Source organism: Schistocerca piceifrons, chromosome 2 (genome assembly GCF_021461385.2).
Source record: "Schistocerca piceifrons isolate TAMUIC-IGC-003096 chromosome 2, iqSchPice1.1, whole genome shotgun sequence".
In the NCBI taxonomy this organism is placed as follows: domain Eukaryota; kingdom Metazoa; phylum Arthropoda; class Insecta; order Orthoptera; family Acrididae; genus Schistocerca; species Schistocerca piceifrons.
Window position 1 is genome coordinate 911,667,501 of NC_060139.1, and position 15,728 is coordinate 911,683,228.

The following is a 15,728-nucleotide window of genomic DNA, read 5'->3' on the forward strand; positions in this document are numbered from 1 at the left end:
CTTTACTAACGTCCTGCGTCCAATTTTTGCATTGCTCTCTTTTTCGGTTTTAGGAAACCATAAGAAATACACGTTTGACGACAAGCATCTCTGGTTTGAATTTGTCCACGCGATGGCCTGATTGGCTAACTTTAATGTTAATTAACTCGGAATTTACTGATTAACAATTATTTTTGAGCACAGCCATCCTGCAACACCCTTCCAGACTTTAGAGACTGTTTCTGGCCAGCCTGTATAGTTGAAATTCAGTTTAGCGTGCTGTGTTCTTGGTGTATAGTTTGAGGAATAAGACAGCAAAGAAATACCAAACGTCAACGGAGATTGAAATGTTAAATCCACAGCTTATGTAAGACGAGAGACGGAGCAATACTTATGAAATATTGTTAAGTGTGTTGGGTCTCGAGCGTTGCGTTAGCAGCTTAAGAAAAAAAGATTTGACCACCACGCTATCGGAGTAATAGCCCGCGCTACAGTATACGGAGTTTATTTAATAGCCGGGTCGTGATTAAAAGGCGAGCAGTCACGACATTTCCGCACCAGTGATTCCAAAACGCGGTCCGCGGTCCCCGGCGTTTGTCAAAACTTTCATCGGCGCGGCATCACGTATTCCGGCGCAGGACATTGCTAATGGAGGCCCGTTCCGAATTAATTGCTCCACAAATCAGGGGGTGCGGTGTGCGTCCGCGGGGCACATGAAACACGCCGCGCAGCTGCCTAGCAACGCGTGGGAAGCCGGACGCGACGCCAATTCTCACACTCACCGCGTCACTTGTCACTACATCGGCAGCACACCTGTTCGCTCATTTGTAAACATCGGCTTTCGCTTTCCTTACGAGGTACTTAAATCTCTCCTAGGCCTGCAGTGATTATCTGCTTTCTCGAATATCCAAGTGGAAGCTCGCTATACAACGAGACCATTTATTATTAGTGGAAGCAGCGGAGAGCAAACGTTCCCTTAGCCATGGTCACCATGGCATCGGCATCTAAATACGCATTTATACTTCGCATGCCACTTTACGGTACGTAGCGAAGGGCACTCCTCGTACCATAATTATTTCTACCCTTCCCTGATCCATTCTTAAATGAATTCATACGAGCTCCGTTTCCTCTGATTTTGTCACTGGGTCATTTCGTAAGATGTAACTGGGAGGGAGCAATATGTTGCCCGACTCTTCGCTGAACAAAGGCTCTTTTAACTTTAACAGTAAACGTTTCCGGCATGTGAGCGGCTCTTTAGTAGCGTCAGCCTCCGGAGTTTCTTGAGCACTTCTCTAATGCTTCGACGCTGAGTTAGTGAGACCGTGACGAAACGCGCCGCCCTTCTTTCGATCTTACAGGGTGCCAATTAGTGATCTATATGAAATTAAATCGTCGTAACTTCTGAACTGTTTACATTAGGAAGCTCAAACTGCACGGCTGGCAGCACAGCATGATGGGAATTAGTACGCGCATGCGCACGCGTCTTTTTGTTGTTGACCATTTGCACGTGATAATGTCACGGTACAGCATACCTGAGCGTATAGCGCTTGTAAAGGCGTACTACCCGACCAGTAACAGCCCAACTGCGACTCAGCAGAAGTTTGCGACCAAGTTTAAGCAGAAGACAACCGGTCCGAGTGTGCTAACAGTGACGAATTTGATTCGCAAGTTTGAGAGAACGGGGAGTGTTCGCGATTGACAGTTTTCTCAATGTCGGTCCTTCAAAAACGATGAAAACGCTCGAAAACATCGAGAAGACACGCGCTGTGTTTCAAACCAGCCCCAGGAAATCGATCAGACGAGCTGCACAGCACATGTGAATCAGTTGAGAGACACTGCGATAAATTGTTGTTGAAGTCCTGCGTCTCTTCCCACACAAAATTAAGACTCATCAGCCATTACAACCCAGGGCCATGGAACAACGGTTGTGTTTCGCCACCACTACTGTCGACGGAACTGACAAACAGGACTTTGATGTGAATATGTTTTGGTTTAGGGACGAAGCCCATTTTCATTTGGATGGATTCGTCAATAACCAAAACTGACGCATTTGAGGGACTGAGAATCTGCATTTCACGATCGAGAAGTCTCTTCACCCTTATCGGGTGACTGTGGTGTGCAGTGTCCAGTCACGGAGCAATCGGTTCGATATTCCTTGACGGCGCGGTAACTACCGAAGGGTACGTGATGGTTTTGGAAGATGATTGAGTCCCCATTATCCAAAGTGACCCTGATTTCGACAAGATGCGGTTCATGCGAGATGGAGCTCGATCTCAGCGAAGCAGGAGTGTGTTTGATGTCCTGGAGGAGCACTTTGGGGACTGCATTCTGGCTCTGGGGTACCCATAGGCCACTGGCATGGACCTCGATTGGCCGCCATATTCTCCGGATCTTAGCACATGACAAGGGGTACAGCAATAACCTCAAACAAACTGCTGAGCTGTAAACAGCCATTCACGAAGTCATCGACAGCATCGATGTTCCGACGTTTCTGTGGGTCATGCAGAATGTCGTTATTCGTCTGCGCTACATCATCGCCAATGATGGCAGGCATATCGAACATGTCATAACCTAAATCCGAATATCTGTAGTGACATTTACATGTTGAATAAACTGTGCGTTCGCCGTAGTTTGTAACTAATTTACGTTTTTTTCATACAGTTCAATAATTGCCACACTGTACCTTACCAAGCGTCGTAACAACACTAAATCTTAACATCACCAACACCATCTTATAGCCACAGACAATGCAACTCTAATCATTTACATACCTGATGTTAGTGTGTACAAGTACTAAACTTTATTTACATCAGACAACGACTTCTGGGCGCTTCCCTCTTTTTGTTAAACAGTATATATAAAGTATATGATCACGTCAGAACACGAGAAGACGCTCTACTTGAACTATGTGCTATGCAACGAACCTTTCTTCGGAAGAAATAGAACTTTAACCTGTCGTCTACTGTAGCTCTCAATCACAGAGCGAAATCTTGCAACTTTTGTGGCCGGCCGCTGTGGCCGAGCGGTTCTAGGCACTTCAGTCGGGAACAGTGCTTCTGCTACGGTCGCAAGTTCGAATCCTGCCTCGGGCATGGATGTGTGTAATGTCCTTAGGTTGGTTAGGTTTAAGTAGTTCTAAGTCTAGGGGACTGATGACCTCAGATGTTAAGTCGCATAGTGCTTAGAGCCATTTGAATTTTGCAACTTTTGCTAAGACAAAACCATGCATGAGTACCTGACATACAGTAGTTCAGCAGGACAGTTTTGGACAGCCCTGGGTGTATGACGCTATGGTGGGTGGTGTTTCGAGGTCAAGTAAAAGTGAGGAGGTCGAAGATTGACCGCCCAAGAGATATGGGCTTGCCGACTCGGAGGATAAACGTCGGTCTCATGATCGCGGGTGTTTTTATAATCGCTTCACAATGTTAAACATTAACTGTCTACAAAATACAGTAGCCGATGGATCGACTAACGGGCAGCCAGTATTGGTCGAAGCGCAAGCCATAAGCTCCAGCCCTGTAAATGACGACCAGGAGGCACCCCATAACCACACTGACGTCAGCAGAGGCGTCAACAATGTCGCCTTGAGGCCGTTGCCACGTGGAGTTAGCATGTATCAGCATCCGCACTACCCAAGGCAGCCAAACGCTTCATGGTGGAGGTGGCCAGCACCCATGACCACGTCATAGACTGCAAGGGAGCTGTCTACCTGCTCTGATAAGATCACTTGAAGCCGTGCAGAGAAGTGTCGTAGCCTCCCGTCAGGAGAAAGAGATTGGCACCATCGAAGTCTGCCACAGGAATGGAGGCGAATGGCATCAGTGGCATGCCCACACAACAATGGATGATGATCTGGTCCCAGGCTCTGCCATTTACGCCTCCAAAAGGCTTGGCAGATGGTGATGAACGCAGCTGTCTCTCGGTCTTGGCCAGCAGTCAGTGCTGTAGCTGACAGACTCCTAGTTTCTGCTGACAAAACTTGCTGCTCCATACAAGATCTAAGGTGAGAAGACAAGTAGATGCTTGAACGACTTAAGCCTCCCCTTCCTACATGCTGGCTGCAAACTAAATAGTACTCATCCAAACTGGAATAGTATTAATGAAGGGCGGGCTCGTGTGCTCCACTGTGGCGAGGTGGTAATTACATGATTCGCCCTGCTTTTCTCGTATGGTCAGCTGTCAATGTCACTTCAGAATTTCACAAATTCACATTTTGGATGCTCTGTCTTCATGACAGTATACTGAATAATTACTCTTGCATCGTACTTAAGCTTTCCTATGACACTTCGCGCAGTCACCAAAATAACGACACCCCTCCATCGCCATGATGTGATTCTGCTAAATTGCTGGCTCGAACACTAAGATAATTCAGGGCGTCGCAATAGCTTCTGTGTTTGGTGCTGCATAATCGATGGTTCTTTGTCGCTGGAATTCCACCAGCGTATTCACTGGGACTGATGACCTCAGATGTTAAGTCCCATAGTGCTTAGAGCCATTTGAATTTTGCAACTTTTGTTAAGACAAAACCATGCATGAGTACCTTACATACAGTAGTTCAGCAGGACAGATTTGTACAGCCCTGGGTGTATGACGCTATGGTGGGTGGTGTTTCGAGGTCAAGTAAAGGTGAGGAGGTCGAAGATTGACCGCCCAAGAGATATGGGCATGCTGACATTCTGCTCTGGCATTGCCACGGAACCTTCGATTTTTTTCAGGCTGTACCAGATATTTCTCGAATTTCTCGGAGGTGTCTCTAACAGTCTTGACATACACAGACAATACCATGTGCAATGTTCCTGATTTCTTACACAAATCCTAATCACACAGTTCCTCAGCTGTGCTCTTAATTCTAAAATCTTATCTTCTTAATCTCAGTCCAGGGAACTCATGCTCAAAACACAATAAAATTCACAATCACGTGTACTCTTCCTTACTTATATGTAATTCGTTACCCTAATTCTTTCTTAACTATTCTTACTGCTATTCATAAAGCATTCAACTGGTATTTGATGCACAGGTGAATCTGCAAGGGCTACAATTTTTTGGTTACGATAAATGCTGGCAACATAAAGATAACTAGAACCGGTGCAGTGATAAAATCTTTGATGCTTACGGTCACTAAAAACTGATGATACTATCGTACATGAAACTTGTTGGCAGATTAAAACTGTGTGGCGGACCGAGACTCGAACTCGGGACCTTTGCTTTTCGCGGGCAAGTGCTCTACCAACTGAGCTACCCAAGCACGACTCACGCCCCGTCCCCACAGCTTTACTTCTGCCAGTATCTCGTCTCCTACCTTCCAAACTTTACAGAAGCTCTCCTGCGAACCCTGCAGAACTAGCACTCCTGAAAGAAAGGATATTGCGGAGACATGGCTTAGCCACAGCCTGGGGGATGTTTCCAGAATGAAATTCTGTAAAGTTTGGAAGGTAGGAGACGAGATACTGGCAGAAGTAAAGCTGTGAGGAGGGGGCGTGAGTCGTGCTTGGGTAGCTCAGTTGGTAGAGCACTTGCCCGCGAAAGGCAAAGGCCCCGAGTTCGAGTCTCGGTCCGGCACACAGTTTTAATCTGCCAGGAAGTTTCATATCAGCGCACACTCCGCTCATTCTAGAAACTATCGCACATGTTGAAACACACGCATTGAAGGGATTCGTTCCTTTTCTATGATAAGAATTCGTCTGTAGAATGTAGGTTTGATTGTAGGGTTCTTAGAAAGATACTGGGATGGCAACACATCTTGCGGCTGTTCCAGCCAACGCAACGCATAATGCATCAGATTTACGACAGTCGTTCCAAAGATAGAAGCTGGGAGACACAATGTCCTACCCATTATCTCACAGGTCGTACCAGTAGGTGGGCAATGGGCACAGTGTAACAGCACTGTCAGCATTCCATGACTCGCTGAGGTCAGCATAAACATTCCCGAAATTCCAGCACCTCCCCCACTTCCCAGAAGTCCCTCGCCTACTACCTCTCCCCCTTCACCCCATGGCCAATGGAGGCGTCACGTGTGAGCACACAGCCAATCACATGGGGGCCCAGAGTACTACCATTTTGGCCAATTATGTGCAAGCTCAGCCTCCCACTGCTTGAGCAGTTTTAATTTTTTCAGTTCGATTACTTGAGAGTCATCATTTGCTGTCTGCACTTTGTAATGAGATGACTAGTATGAAACGCTGCCAGCATCAGCGATCAGTTAGGAAGAAGAGAAGTGTCAGAAAATACTTTGTCCATCTTAATTACTGTATACATTGTTCTTGCACTTAGGGCTTCGTTGTTATTGTTACATATGAGGACATGCAAGTGTTCCTGCCTGAGCCACCACAGCAACCACAGCAGCAGCAGCAGCAGCAGCAGCAACTCATTCTCCACAGGATGTTGTCTCCCTGACCTATCGGACCTGCTGTCTTTCAGCTATGCTATAGTGCAACCACAGCCAGAACTCGAGTGTCAGCGAAGTGCTAAGAGTACTGCTATTCGCCAGTATGTACAGTTTGACTGCAAGTGGATCTAAAAGTGTGACAGTAGGCCTAGCACCCCACAGTGACTTTGATGTGGTAACTGAACTAGAGAACATCCAACGACTTGGTAGTAGAGTGCAGTATCGGCGGCATGAAAAACTATCTGCGCAGTATGACAGAGTTCACAGAGACAGATGACAACTGAACACAGTCCATCATAAACTCATATTAACATCAACATGTTAAAGTGTGAGATATCAGTTGTCAATATGTACGGAAATGCAGCGCTTAAGTTGAAATCTGAAGGTGTGGTCATATACATTAAACATTCAAATGTGGTGAATTTAAATGACCTCCTGATTGTGGCAGACAGACTGAGCCGCTCGTATACTTATATTAGAGCTGCATACTGTGATTTTATCGACTATCTGCGTGAGCATAGAGAAAATATAAATAAATCAGAACAGTGTATAAATGCTTGTATTCATTCAACACTAAAATATGCACCTTAAAATCCTATAAGCATAAAATTTGTTGAAGCAGAGTTTACTGAAGGAATGACTGTGTATGTAATTGCACCTGTAGGACTGAATACGATTCATGCTTAATTCAAGGCATATAGAAAGCAATTATTTGGACAATGCTCCAAACATGAATAATTTTGTGTACACATCTAAATAAAAAAGTTCTACAAAAAATTATTCTTAATTGATTCCACCTTACCATAGCAACAATAACTTTTATAGGGACGGGATCAGGGTCTTTACAAACAATAACACTGAAATAACAAATTAAATTTTTAGTTTATTTATCGTTAACAATTCACCTTTACGAAATTATACAATTTACATTAAAATGGGGCTTACCAAGATGAAGACTGTGTATTATCAGAGCACTCTCAGTTGACGACGAAAGGGTGCAAGCTTCCGGCTCTTTCGATTGCAAACAAGCCTTAAATAAAATGGCAAAGGTAATGTAAATCAGAACGCTGGAAGGAGTTGTGGTCTGCATACTAATTGATTTATTCATTCTTAACATCACATGACAAAAGATGGCTAAAGAAACACCACCAAAACATTTTCATCTGACAAACACTTTCAATAACATATGGTCTACGGTTAACAAAGTGATCAGCTGGGGATAAACACACCACACTAACCAGAACTAATCGCTTCGTCTGACTTCATAAATATGAATCTGTGGTGTGGCCCAAAAACTAGGCTACTATCAAGCATCTATACTCTACTATTCCATAAAGAAAAATATGGTTTCAAAGAACAGTGAAACATTCTTCTACTAGGGAATAGGGAAACAATAGGAAGGACTGGACCCCTTTTGTTATGACTCGTTTTATTGAACAACCATATCAACAAATTCCTTTAAAGCAACTGTATCTTAATCCTGATTACCTTAAGTAATAAGAATAGTAAGTCACAAGAACTTGGTGAATCTGGGACACTTTATGAACAAAGTCTATCTCATATACAAGACAATTTTAAAACCACTGACAATTATGCGCCTGACGGCTTAAATTAGGACACACAATATTTCTGACTAGTCTTTGGACAATGCGAACTGATGTTCTCAAAAACATTTACCTAAATAACAACCTGCTAGAGATGCACCCAAAAATAGCAGGATGACGTTAATACAAAGGCACTTGTTTCACATTCAAGAGTCAATCAGTATCAATCACTAAGGCTTACTAAGGTTTCAAACTTCGTCTCCAAGGCCCAGTAACATAGTTAGCCAGCGCACGGTCTTTCTCAGAGTAGTACAGCAACAATCTTTCACATTTGTATTTTGCTCTGAAGCCAAGGTTTAAAAATATAATAAATTCCCAAGTAAATATAATTAGCGCCTGAATTAATTAGCGAGGAGTGACGCCAGGTCGCTCGAACGCAGAACGAAGACTTAACTTGGAGAAGCCAAGGCGGAAGGAGGCAGTTCGTACAAGTCTCATTTCTCGAGCTTCGACCCGGAGTCACCTCCCCTTACCCAGGATTTCATAGCCCCAGTACCCATAGGTGGACAGGTATCGCTTACTCCAAAACAGTGGTCAGTCAGCTGTAACGTTTGACGAGCACACAGAACAGGTCCGCAGGGACCATGTAAACAATCACCAAAAGATATTAAATAACAGGTTAAATTATTTACTAATAATACGGTACACAGCCTTTGCCCCACTACGAATGAACTACACAGGCAAGTTACAACCAACAGCACAAATCTTTTAAATAACCTTCAGGAGAATTGCCTGCTATTAAGATTTTTTTTTTAAACTTACAACTACTAGCAATGCCAGGGGGCGCTCCAATCTTAGCCACAATTAAATTACCTGAACTCTTATGCCACACTGTTCAGTGAAAGCCTAACGAGCACAAGTCTGAAAATTTCATTATAAGCCTTACTGGGGCTCACTGCGTTAAGGCTACCAAACACTCGAATGCAGTATATTTGATAAACAGATTACAGCCTTGCAGCTGATTACGTATCACATCAAACATTAATTTCCCACGAGCTGGAAGAAGCTCAAATGGCTCTGAGCACTATGGGACTTAACATCTGAGGTCATCAATCCCCTAGACTTAGAACTACATAAACCTAACCTAAGGAAATCACACACATCCATGCCGGAGGCAGGATTCGAACCTGCGACCGTAGCAGCAGCGAGGTTCCGGAAGAGGCATTATATTAATATTTAACACCTGTCTTAAACACCAGGAACTCTTAACAGGCACACCTTTACTTCCATGGTAACACCCATGCGCTTACAGTTACCAGAAGTGAGGTAGTAGCCCTCAACACCTTCTTACACATGCCCTAAGTACAATCTCACTTAACTTTTCGCTGGACGTCCGATGTGGCTTGCGTCGGGTACAGCAGGCGGCAATAAGGCAGGGGACGACCGTAGACAGCCGTGCCCGTAACTAGCAGCACGCAACCCAAGGCGACAGGAAAGGCTCTCCACCAAGCTGCCCCATACACGTCGTCGGTTCTCGCTCCACTAGAAGCGCTCTCCGACCTCAGGAAACATCGAACACCAACTGTCCGCGTCCTTGGCAAGAGCCTCCAGTTAACTCCTCCGGCAAAGACAAGGCAGCTAAGACACAGAACGCGCCACAAGCAAAGATAAGAGCGCGAAGGCGAGGTACTTGCAAAACGCCACGGCTCAAACATAGTGCTCAGAAGCATACACTGGAGCCTCACGCCATTGCAGCAAATGCTTTACCCCTCTGCAGGTGACGGCGGCACATCAAGACGCGCTCGCCGACTGCAGTCACGGACAGCGGCAACCAGTTACTAAAGACGCGCGCCCGGAAATATGCAAGTATGCGGTCTCGCATTTAGCTGATCCGGAATGCAGGTACTTCCCTATGAGCCTCTGAAACCACTGTGGATTCCAGCGTGCAGGTAGAGCTGTTTGCTGGTCTGCCAAACCAATTTGACTCTGTGACATGGCTATGCGTGACGGAATGTGTCAATTGTTTAGACGACAGACTCAAAACAAATAAGTACACCCAAGAATAACTCGTTGTGTTCCTGATGCAAGAAGGAGTACCTCTGATGGTTCAGATCGTGACTGGCACAGGCTCTAAGTGGCACACTAGCAAAAGACACAAGTCTCACCGTCTAGGTAAAGAGCTGCCATTCTTTACTAGTGAAGCGCCAGTACAAGAGTGTCATCTTCTCGTTCTCCACAGCTTCCCTCCATAGTTGGTTGGTTAATTTAAAAGAGGGGGGGGGGGAGGGGAGTGACCAAACTACTTGATAATCGGTCCCTTGTTCCGAATAAAACAATGCATCATCCGTGAGGAGCGAACATACGATACGGATAGCACAGAACGGAAAAAAGGGAAAAACCACAAGAACGAAAAAATATAAAGTATTAGAAAAATCATAAACCCTAAATAACACTAATAATAAAGGCAATCTAGCAACCAGAGTATAAAAAATTAAATGAACACCAGCCTGCAACAAACACGAATAGGAACAAAAGAGGACAAGAGAACGACAGAGAGAAACAAGAAACAGTTAGAAGAGAGTAAAACAAGGAAGCAGATGACAATGGCTGGCCTACTACGAAAATAAAAAGGAAAAGCCAGCCACCCTGCAACACATTAAAACCTCCACCCTAAAAGCACTAGGGTGGAGGACACAGAGGGACAAAGGACATGCGCTAAAACTCAGATCGAATGATAAAATCCAACCTCACGGGTAAAACGTAAAACCGAATCAGCCGATGAGGAGTTGTCTGCTAAAATCAATGATAACGAGTCCGGCAACCGAAGATGGAGTCGCAGGGCAGCCACAAAGAAGTACACAGCAGAAGAATATGGGCCACTGTCAACCGGGCGCCGCACCGACACTGAGGTGGGTTTTCACGGCGAAGGAGGTAGCCGTGGGTCGCCCATGCATGGCCAATGCGGAGCCGTCAAAGAACCACGGAGTACCTGCGAGAGGCCCTCATCGAGGACTTCCACACATTCATGGTCTCCTTAATGGCTCGCAGTTTATTGTGCGTACTAAGATTTTGCCATTCCGTCTCCCAAAGCTGAAAAACCTTGCGGCGTAATAACGAACGCAGGCCAGTTGCGGGGATGCTGATCTCCAGAAGCGGTTTCCGTGCAGCCTGTTTGGCCAGCCTGTCGGCAAGTTCATTTCCTATGATTCCGACGTGACCAGGGGTCCAGAAGAACACCACTGAACGACTGGACCGTTCCAGGGCATAGATGGACTCCTGGTGGTTGATACCTTTCAGGCTGCTCAAGGAGTCAGTACATAAAAGAAAAGATCCCAGGGCATGAACGGATATACTGAATTGCACGACAAATGGCCACCAGCTCTGCAGTGAATAAACTGCAGCAATCGGGTAAGGAGTGCTGTTCAATATGGCCGCCGTGGACGTAGGCGAAGTCAACGCGACTATCAGCCATCGAGCCATCGGTGTTCAAAATGGTTCAAATGGCTCTGAGCACTATGGGACTCAACTGCTGAGATCATTAGTCCCCCTAGAACTTAGAACTAGTTAAACCTAACCTAAGGACATCACAAACATCCATGCCCGAGGCAGGATTCGAACCTGCGACCGTAGCGGTCTTGCGGTTCCAGACTGCAGCGCCTTTAACCGCACGGCCACTTCGGCCGGCGAGCCATCGGTGTAAACGACTTCAGAGCTCCAGAACACGTCAAGAATGGAGAGCAAGTGACAGCGGAGAGTGGCAGGGTTAATGGAGTCCTTAGGGCTATGCAGAAAGTCCAGACGAAGCTGCGGCCGAGGCGTACACCATGGAGGCATACCGCAAGTAGAGGCGGTAAAGGGAAGGACTTTAGCTTGGAGAGAAGGGACCGCACGCGAACCGCAATAGTTAGCCCCGACCTGGGCCGCAGATTATGGAGATGGACTGCCGCAGGCGGATAAAGGAGACAGTAATTCGGATGCTCAGAAGAACTACGAATGTGTGCAGCGTCACTGGCGAGCAGTTGTGCACGTCTGATCTGCAATGGAGGGACCCCAGCCTCCACCAGTACGCTGGTCACTGGACTCGTCCTAAAAGCTCCTGTCGCTAGTTGAACCCCGCAGTGGTGCACAGGATCGAGTAAATGCAATGCTGAGGGCGCTGCCGAAACATAAACCACACTCCCATAGTCATTTTGGTATTGGACAAGGGCTCTGTAGAGCTGCACTAGCGTAGAGTGATCTGCACCCCAATTGGTGTTGCTCAAGCAATGGAGAGTATTGAGATGCTGCCAGCACTTCCGCTTAAGCTGACGAGGATGAGGAAGCCAAGTCAATCGAGCGTCGAAAACCAATCCTTAGAATCGATACGTCTCCACTACAGTGAGTGGATCGTAATGAAGGTAAAGTTCTAGGTCCGGATGAACGGTACGACGCCGACAGAAGCACATGACACACGACTTTGCGGCTGAAAACTGGAAGCCGTGGGCTAGAGCCCACAACTGCGCCTTGTCGATGACTCCCTGTAGGCGCCGCTCAGCGACACCAGTACTGGAGCAGCAGTGCGAAATGCAGAAATCGTCTGCACACAGAGATGGTGAGACGGAAGGCCCTCCAGCTGCTGCTAGACCGTCAAAGGCCACTAAAAAGAGATAGACACTCAATACATAGCCCCAGGTGGACTCCATTCTCCTGGATATCGGAGGAATTACGGGAGGCACCAACTTGGACACTGAAAGTACGAAGCGACAGGAAGTTTTGGATAGAAATCGGTAGCGGGTCCCAGAGACCCCACACATACAATGTGGCAAGGGTATGATGTCGCCAGGTCATGTCATATGCTTTATGTAAGTAAAAAAAGACGGCAACTCTGTAAATGGAAAAGGCTGTTAGGATGGCTGACTCGATGGATACCAGACTATCAGTGGTAGAGCGACCCTCGTGGAAGCCGCCCTGACATGGGGCCAGGAGGTTACGTGACTCCAGGACCCAACTCAACCGCCGACACACCGTACATTCCAGCAGCTTACAAAGAATGTTGGTGAGGTCCAAAAATTGCTCTGAGCACTATGGAACTTAACTTCTGAGGTCATCAGTCCCATAGAACTTAGAACTACTTAAACCTAACTAACCTAAGGACATCAGACACATTCATGACCAAGGCAGGACTCGAAGCTGCGACCGTAGGTGTCACACAGCTCCAGACTGCAGTGCCTAGAACCGCTCGGCCACTTCGGCCAGCAGTTGGTGAGGCTAATGGGCCTATAGCTATCCACATCAAGCAGGTTCTTACTGGGTTTGAGCATTGGAATGATGGTGCTCTCACGCCATTGCAATGGAAAGACGCCATCACACCAGATCCGGTTGAAGATGACGAGGAGGTGCCACTTGTAGTCAGGCGAGATATGTTTAATCATCTGGCTGTGGATCAGATCTGGCACAGGAGCTGTGTTGGGGCAACATAGATGGGCGCTGAGAAGCTCCCACCCTGTAAATGGAGCGTTATAGGGATCACCGTGGCGTGTAGTGAACGATAGGAGCCTCCCTTCCAATCCGCTGTTTGAGGACGCGAAGGCCAGGAGTTAATTCTCTGATGCAGAGGCTCGAGCATAGTGCTCAGCAAAGTGCTCGGCAATTGCGTTTGCATCGGTAGACAACACGCTATTGATGTGAACACAAGGGACACCCGTTGGGGTCTGGTACCCAAAAAGATAACTGATCTTGGTCCAGACATGGGAAGGTGACATATGGCACCCAATGGTCGAGACATACCTCCCCCAACACTCCTGTTTCCGTCTTTTTATAAGCTGTCGAATGAGAGCATTGAGCCATTTAAAGGCTATGAGGTGCTCTAGGGAAGGGTACTGCTTATGACGCTGTAGAGCTCGCCAACGCTATTTAATGGCCTCAGCGACTTTCGGAGACCACTATGGGACTGGCTTTCGCTGTGGGCACTGTAGAGAACTACGGATCGCGTTTTCCGCTGCAGAAACAACCGTTGTGGTGACCTAGTCAACCACAACATTGATGGCACCGTGTGGGGGAAATTCAATGGTGACAGCAGAGTTGAAGGCTTCCCAGTCTGCCTTTTCTAAAGCCCATCTAGGTAGGCGGCCATGGGCATGACGCTGGTCGGGGGCGCGGGCGGGGGCGGGGGGGGGGGGGGGGAGACAGGAGGATGAGGAAGTGGTCACAACACCACACAGGTCGTCATGTGCTCTCCAGTGGATAGATGGGAGGAGTCCTGGTCTGCAAATTGATAAATCAATGGCCAAGTAACTACCATGAGCCACACTGAAATGTGTCGCTGACCCTATACTTAAGAGGCAGAGGAGTTGGGACAGTAAATTTTCGACACCTCTGCCTCGGCCAGTAAGCATGGTACTACCACCCCCCCCCCCCCCCCAAGGGGTTATGGGCACTAAAATCTCCCAGAAGCACCGAACGTTTAGGGAGCTGATCAATCAGGGCAGCCAGGACGTTCTGGCGTACCGCACCATCTGGAGGAAGATATAAGTTGTAGACAGTTCAGGACATAGATGCAAACGCCACCTGACACTATTATATTCGCTATGGTTCTTGTATTATTCCCTATAGCCACAGAGGGCAGGGGTTTGCATTGCCCATTGCCAGGAACCAGGTTTACTCAAGGGCAATGCAGAAAGCAGGTGTAAAGCTTAACAACTACCGTAGCTCAGCCAGGTGGTGGAAAAAACCGCCGCAATTCCAATGGAGGATAATGTCATTGTAAGGCTGGGAAGGCATGAAGCGGTCATGGAAGCAGGTTACACCTCAGGGTTACTTGCTGCCACTGACTGAGTACCTATGCGATCAACATCCATTGTTTCTGAGGTTCTGGCGAGATCTAGGTCCTCAGCGGACTCCAGAAACTCCACCTTATCCTCAGACGCAGAGCTTGTAGGGAGTGGTGGTATGGGTGCCATTTCAAGGTCTGGATTCTTGGGTGCTTTCTTCTTTTTTGGTTTCCCTCACTGTCCTTTGGTGTTTCTAGCTGTGAGGGCTTCACTGAGTCAGTCTCAGGGACTGAGGAGGACCGTGAAGCCCTACAACCAGCTACCTGTGGTTGTGTCACCCACTGGCAGGTGTCTGCTTTTCCACTGGTCAGAACCCGGGAAGGGAGGCACCCACGGGAGGCACCCACGGGAGACACCCACGGGAGGCACCCACGGGAGACACCCAAGGGAGACACCCAAGGGAGACACCCAAGGGAGACACCCAAGGGAGACACCCAAGGGAGACACCCAAGGGAGACACCCAAGGGACCCCTTCCAAGTGAGAGGAGCCAAAGAAGACTTACGCTTCTCTGGCTGAGAAGTGGAGTCTGGTGTCCCTGATGGTTGGGGAGTGTTGCTCCCGAATTAGGTGGTGCAAGAACAACAGGGAGTGAAGTGTCCCCCACAATCAAGGGCGCAGGTGGAGTCTGATGGCTGGAGACATAATGTCATTGTGACAATACATTTTGACTTGGCAAGAGAGAATAAAAATTTCACATGAAAACTTTCCAGCCTACTGATATGAGGGAAAGGCAACATGCTGAAGCCCTGAAAACCATCCTTGCGAAATAGAGGGTTTGTGAAGACTGCCGAAGAGCCTGGAAAAGTGGGCCACAATCTTTTGTCGCCTGCCAGGCACAGTGTCATTGTCTCTGATGCACAGTAATAAATGCTTCAGCCTTCAAATTAATTGTGTTAAGGTACACCAGCTACGAAGCCGAACCTTTGATGCACTGCTTCCCTCTGCCAAGAAGATTTCCACAGTCTAAAGTGCTACCTGTATGGTCTGCTGTACTTGGTCACTCTGAGCTG